Below are 6,400 nucleotides of genomic sequence, written 5' to 3' on the forward strand. Positions count from 1 at the left end.
AAAAACCGAGCTCAAACTGAGACCATAGAAGTTCGTTCCTACCTCCTAGGACAATTATTACATATTAACACGGCTTACATAGCCAAGTCATTAGGATTAGATAACGATGGTATTTCAAATGAAAAACAAATTTTAGGTTCTCGTTATAAAAGAAGGGATAGTGCGAGTGTTTTAGACCTTCATGAACGTTTTCTTCACCTAATGATTTCTTAGTGGTTTCGACCATCCGGAGGTCATTATTCTACTCTTAGAGCCTTGGATCTTTGGTGGTTACATTGTTTCAAAAACAATATTAAAATAAACCTACCTCAGATCATTTTTGCTGAAATTGTTAAAACCCTAAATCTTATTCCTAACAAGAAACTTTGTTCATCTCTAGTTTACGGTTGCATTTTGAGTAATCTATTTTCTAAATCTGGGCTTAGAGTAGGTATAGATGCCTCCTTTCCTCTAAAGAAACAAATTAATATTCGTTCATTAACGAGAGCGGGATGGATAAAGGATAAGGAAACCGGTGAATGGGTTCGATCTTCTGAAAATACTCCGGGAGCTAATTCTTAACGAGCTCCACCAGAAGGTGACGATGTTCCCGAACTTGAAAAATTAATGTGAGACATCGATGAAGCCGAATATGATCTTGAGCAGCCCGAGGAGCAAGCACAACAAACGCATCAAATGCCTCCATATTTTCAATCTTTTATGGAGACATTCGATTTTCGATATGCTACCATGGATTCACGCTTTACTTCTATAGAGTCTCATTTATCCACAATGAGAGCTCAACAATTAGAAATCCTCCGAGAGATGCGCACAAACACTGCTTCAATGAATGAACGTATTGATGCACTCTCACATGAGATGGCCGCTATGAGAGCTCGTTTTCCTCCTCCCGATCCGGATGTTTGATTCTATGTTTAACTTTAGAACTTTGAACTAAAAGATTATTGTTTCAACATTTTGAATATTTTAGAATGTTTGATTTTGTGGATTGTTAGACTTTGGATTTGTTTGGATGTTTGAATTTATATATTTGGTTTAGTTAAATTTATTGCATCATTTACATCATGTTAGATATATGACCAATTTTGCCATGTCACATTAATTATAAATATTGATTATGAAACTAATGGCTAACGTTTCTCTTGATTGTGATCTTAGCAGCTTAAACTATATATATAATCAATTGGCTAAATGATTTCAAAAACCTTGTTTAAAATCTTTTATGAGTCTTTTTGATTTAACAAAAAGGGGGAGAAGTGTTAAATGTTTTAAATGTGTTAAATGTTTTAAATGGGAGAAGTGTTATAGTAAGGGGGAGTAATTTAAAAAACGTCGTTTTTGATTTCAAAATCTTAAAATTACTAAAATGTTTTGTTATATCAAAAAGGGGGAGATTGTTGAAAACATTTTGATATTTCGATATAACAAATTAATTTAAATGAATTTTAAGATTTTCCAAAAAGATTTTCTAAGTATATTCGATATAATTATTCGAATATCAAAATATTACTCCAAATCTTTCAAATGTCATTTTTAATCCTTACTCAAGTGTAAAATTAAGTTTTAATCTTAAAATAATTTCAAAACGATTTTATAAAATATTTCGAACCATTTCAAAGCCAAAAATTCCAGATTGCTCAGAGGGAACCGATTCCCCCCCAAGGGGGTAACGATTCCCCCTGAATGGTTTGGCTCCGAGATATTCCAGTATGCTCAGAGGGAACCAATTCCCCCCAGGGGGTGCCGATTCCCCCCACTGTTCAACGGTCGAAATATTTGAATTTTACACTTAGGGAACCGATTCCCCCTATGTGGTAACGATTCCCCCCACGCTCCAAGCTGTTTTATTAATTGATTTCACACTAAAACGACTATATTATCTTCATTAATGATCCCCAACGTTCAGAAGTGATTCAAGGTGTATTTAAGCAAGCTTAGAAGCCATTGATCAATAACAAGAAACATCAAGCAACTAGAATCAAGAGAGAATCAAAGAGAAAACATCAAACCTCAAGTTTGAGCATTTCAAACCTATTTTTCATTCAATATTCATTTTACTTTCAAGAACACTTATTGTGCTTAATTGTATTCATTCTTGAGTGTTCTTTTCTTTGTTCTAGAATTGTGCAAACAATCTACCTTGTGAGAATTTCCTTGTAAGTTTGCAAATTTGTATTGTTCTCTTTGGGAGAGAGTGTTCTCAAGAATTTGGGGTATAATTCTTGAGGGTTTGCAAGGTTACTCTTTGTCCTCAAAAGAAAGACAAATTAGTGAATTTGTGGAAAATCCTTAGTGTGGATAGCTAAGGTAGTGGACGTAGACTTTGGTTGAGAAAGTCGTTGTGCAATATCTTTCAATTTTCTGCAAAAGCTTCCACCAAAATTTTTATTGCCAATTCACCCCCCCTCTTGGTCGATTCCGTCAATGGATTAACTCAACATGATCGACCATATAATTCCATTTGAACACCCTCAATCTTAAAATCAACTTCCAATAATTCCTTGGATATATATCAACAGAAATTTCATTAAAAACGGAGATTACTTCTGAAAAACGAATTGAATCGAGTGATAAATCAGTGAAAAATAGCTTACCGGGTTCGAATTTGACAAAATGGACTTCAGATTCGGATTCATGACATCGAAAAACATAAAATATGACTTTTCGAAATTTTTGACTTTTTGGTCAAAGTCAAAGGGTTTGACTGACAATTTCGAGGCTTTCGGGTTTGAATTTGGAAAAACGGACTTCAGAATTAGACTCAGGACGTCAAAAAATTTAAAGTTTGACTTTTCAAAAAAATGGACTTTTTGGTCAAAGTCAGCTGTCAACAGTCAACGGGTCAGGTCAAACAGGGTCAAATGGGTCGGGTCAAACCAAGTCAATTGCCCCAACTGTTTTTTAGTCTCCCCCACTCGCAGGGGCGGCGCGAGGGGTGCGTGAACAGTGCTACGATGTCCGAAAAATTCTCGAAAAAATTTCTAAAAAATATTTTATGGCATTTTGAGGCACTTACCAAGTTCAGTTCATAATTTTGAATGGTGGAGAGCTCGATTCCGAAACGTCGGAAACTTTAACTTCCTCACCCCTCCACGCGCCAGCGACGACGGAAACATGAGCACACCGGTGGACTCGAAACGATGTAAGGAACACGATGCTGCGGGAGGTGTCGAAAACGGGTGGCCGGATCGACGTGAATCGACGAAAAACCAACGGAGATTGAGTTAAAACCGACGATACTTTCGATTAAGATTTACGACAAACGACGTCGACTCATGACGAGAGGTTTGAGTGGATTTGTTCATCAGTTGACAACGAACATGATGGTGGTTTCGGTTCGTCAAACGGTGGTCAGACGATGAATAGATCGGAGCTCAAAGTAGGTTGACCAGAGGAGGAAAATGAGAAAAATTTCTAGGAATTGAGCACGGGAAAGGGTTTATAATTTTATCTTAAAGAAAAATGGGTAAATTAGGAGTTTGTTCACTGAATTTCCTACACTTCCTAAAATGGTATGCCAACTTTGAAAATTTTAAAATCCTCAATTTCTTCCAAAAATACCAATTAAATTTAATACTTTATAATTTCTAAAATTTAGTGTAACATCTTGAATCAGGGTCAGTGACTAAATCTCAAATTTTGAGAATTTTATGCTCGATTTCGAAATAAGTTAAAAGTTCATGGATTTAATTGAATAAATTTGATGTTGGATTTAATGGTAGAGTTTGGAAATAACAAGGGTATTGTGGTATTTTCTAAGAGAAGATATTTATTCTCTTTTTTTTAAGGGATATAAAAACGTGAGAAATGAGGAAATGTATCCAGACTCTTCTTCCTCAGCTTCTTCTTCTCCCCGTAAGCATCAGTTAAAGGTAAGTATAATTTCATCTGTTTAATTTTTGGATTGATAAGTTGGTTTTGATTCTTTGGGTGTTATATAAGCTTAAGGAAAGCTTATATAAGCTTTGAACATCACAAATAGTGAATTAAAGAGGAAATTATATGAAGGGTGTAGAAATGAATTGTTAGAATAAAGAGGTTTTTCAAGTTTTAATTATGAATTTGACTTGTCATCTATGAGAATAAGAAGCTAGAAGTGTTAGATATAAGTTTGGGTAACATGGAAAATTTGGTATGATTATTGATTTATATATGGAGAATAGAATTTTGAGGTTTAAGATGAAATAAATAGGTATAAATTAGTTTAAGAATGTATATTTGAGTTAAGAGTATAAAAAGGGGTTGAAATATGAAGAATTAAAGTTGGAATAGTGAATTTTCGTAGTTGAAAAATGATTTCTGGGCTAGGGGGAATCGGTACCCATTCAAAGGGGTACCGATACCCTCTCAAACGAGCAGAATTCCAGAATGTCATGAGGGTATCGATACCCCAGTAGGGTATCGATACTCCCTAAAGGAAAATTGAAAATATGGGTTTAATAAGTTCGTTTAAGTTGATAATATCCAATTGCAAGGTGTAGGTATCTAATAATTGCCTTAAAATGTACATTTATGTAGATTATGAGCATAAGGCAATTCCGGAACATTTGGCAAGTAAGATCGATCAGGGGAAAGATTAGAGATCGAGATTAACTAGTGAGGCCAGGTGAGTGCATATTCAATAGTATATGATGTGTGATGGGAATAAGACTTGCGATGAGTCTATTTCCTGAAGTGTTACATATGAATTCATGATTAAAGGCACGAGTTGAAAATGAGTGTATGTATGCTTGATTATCTGAATTGATATGTTTTGTATGTGCTATGTGGTTTATGTAAAAACACGATTAAGTGTTAATGAGAGAATATAAAATAAGTTATGAAATTATAGGAATATAGAAGATAAGTCAAGAGATGTAAGGAAATGGAAATAAATGTTTATAAAGAGTCATAGGAGAACAAATATAAGTAATATGATAATGAAATATAAGACTATGTGAATACATGGTTATGAGATAAAATATGTAATAATAGGAAAATATGATGAAAGTGAGTTCATGAGAAGTGATATGAACTAGGTAAACATGGGTAATAGTATATGCATAATGGAAACATGAGTTGGACAAGTACATAGTGGTATGATTTATTATGAGAATTAGTATAATAGAGCTTTTTGATTTAATGAGTTAAGGGAACTAAATAAGATTAAATTATAGAATGAAATGGAAATAGTATATCAATTAGGAAACTTGAATATAAAGGGACGATACGAATATGCAAGATAAGTTATATGCTAAATATCTATGAAGCTATATGAAAAGATTATAATGAATATATGAAATTAAATTAAGTAAAGACATTCAATTAGTACCTAAATAAAAATACTATTAAATGATATATGTTTAGAAATACGACATAATTTATATAATCTAAGGGAATACAAAGAAATGGAGCATAAGGTAGATGATATGATATCAGTTATTATATACCTATATGATATATGGCATCAGGTAATATGAAAGAACTCTGAAAATTGATATAAGCTATGAGAAAGTGTTATAGGTATTTCTATGTGTTATATGAAGCATATATGCTCATATGTGAATAAGATATGATATGTATGTTTATATGAATACCTGATAAATGATCTAAGCTATATGATATGATATATGTGATTATATGCACTTTGGGATATATGTTATATGACATGGATCTATGTGGCTACGTGAGAAAGTATATAAGCTATGTGACATGTAAATGTGAATCATATGAAAATGTTCTATGCGTAATTGAACTATGTGTATATATGAATATGTGAAATGACAATGCCCATGTTTAGTGTCTTGAGAGCTAGAGGTATAGTTGGCATGCCAAGAGTCGAGGGTCTACACGGTCCTTCGGGACATATATATATTCATTGGAATATGTGTGATGTCTTTTGAGACACATGCTTGATCTTTTGTATATATATATGATTCTTAAGGAATTTCTATGTGGTCCTACGCGGTCCTTCGGGATAAATTTTTACGCGGTACTTCGGTGAAAAATTCTACGTGGCACTACGGTGTAATTTATACGAGTTGTGGTGACAGCATTAGTGCACAACCTCTATAGACTCACATATCCATAGTTCTCACATGTGTACATGGGCTAATAAAGAAATAACAACCAACATATTACATGTGACTTGTATGCTTTTGTGCTATGAATGATAATATATATAATTTATGTGATGAGATGTTGATGGTATGATTAAATGAGTCAAATGTTGGTTAAAATACTAGGTATAAGAGGATATGTATTAAGTGATATAAACGATAATAATATTGATAATGAAATAAGGCTAAAGATGGAAATGATGAGTGATGAATATATGTGTTTGTATATATGTTCTTACATGTAATGATGTATTGCATAGGTGTTATAGGGATTTGTTACATGAATAAGGGTATGAGTGATA

The sequence above is a fragment of the Hibiscus syriacus genome, unplaced genomic scaffold, assembly GCF_006381635.1.
Source record: "Hibiscus syriacus cultivar Baekdansim isolate YM2019G1 unplaced genomic scaffold, ASM638163v2 tig00116971_pilon, whole genome shotgun sequence".
NCBI lineage: Eukaryota > Viridiplantae > Streptophyta > Magnoliopsida > Malvales > Malvaceae > Hibiscus > Hibiscus syriacus.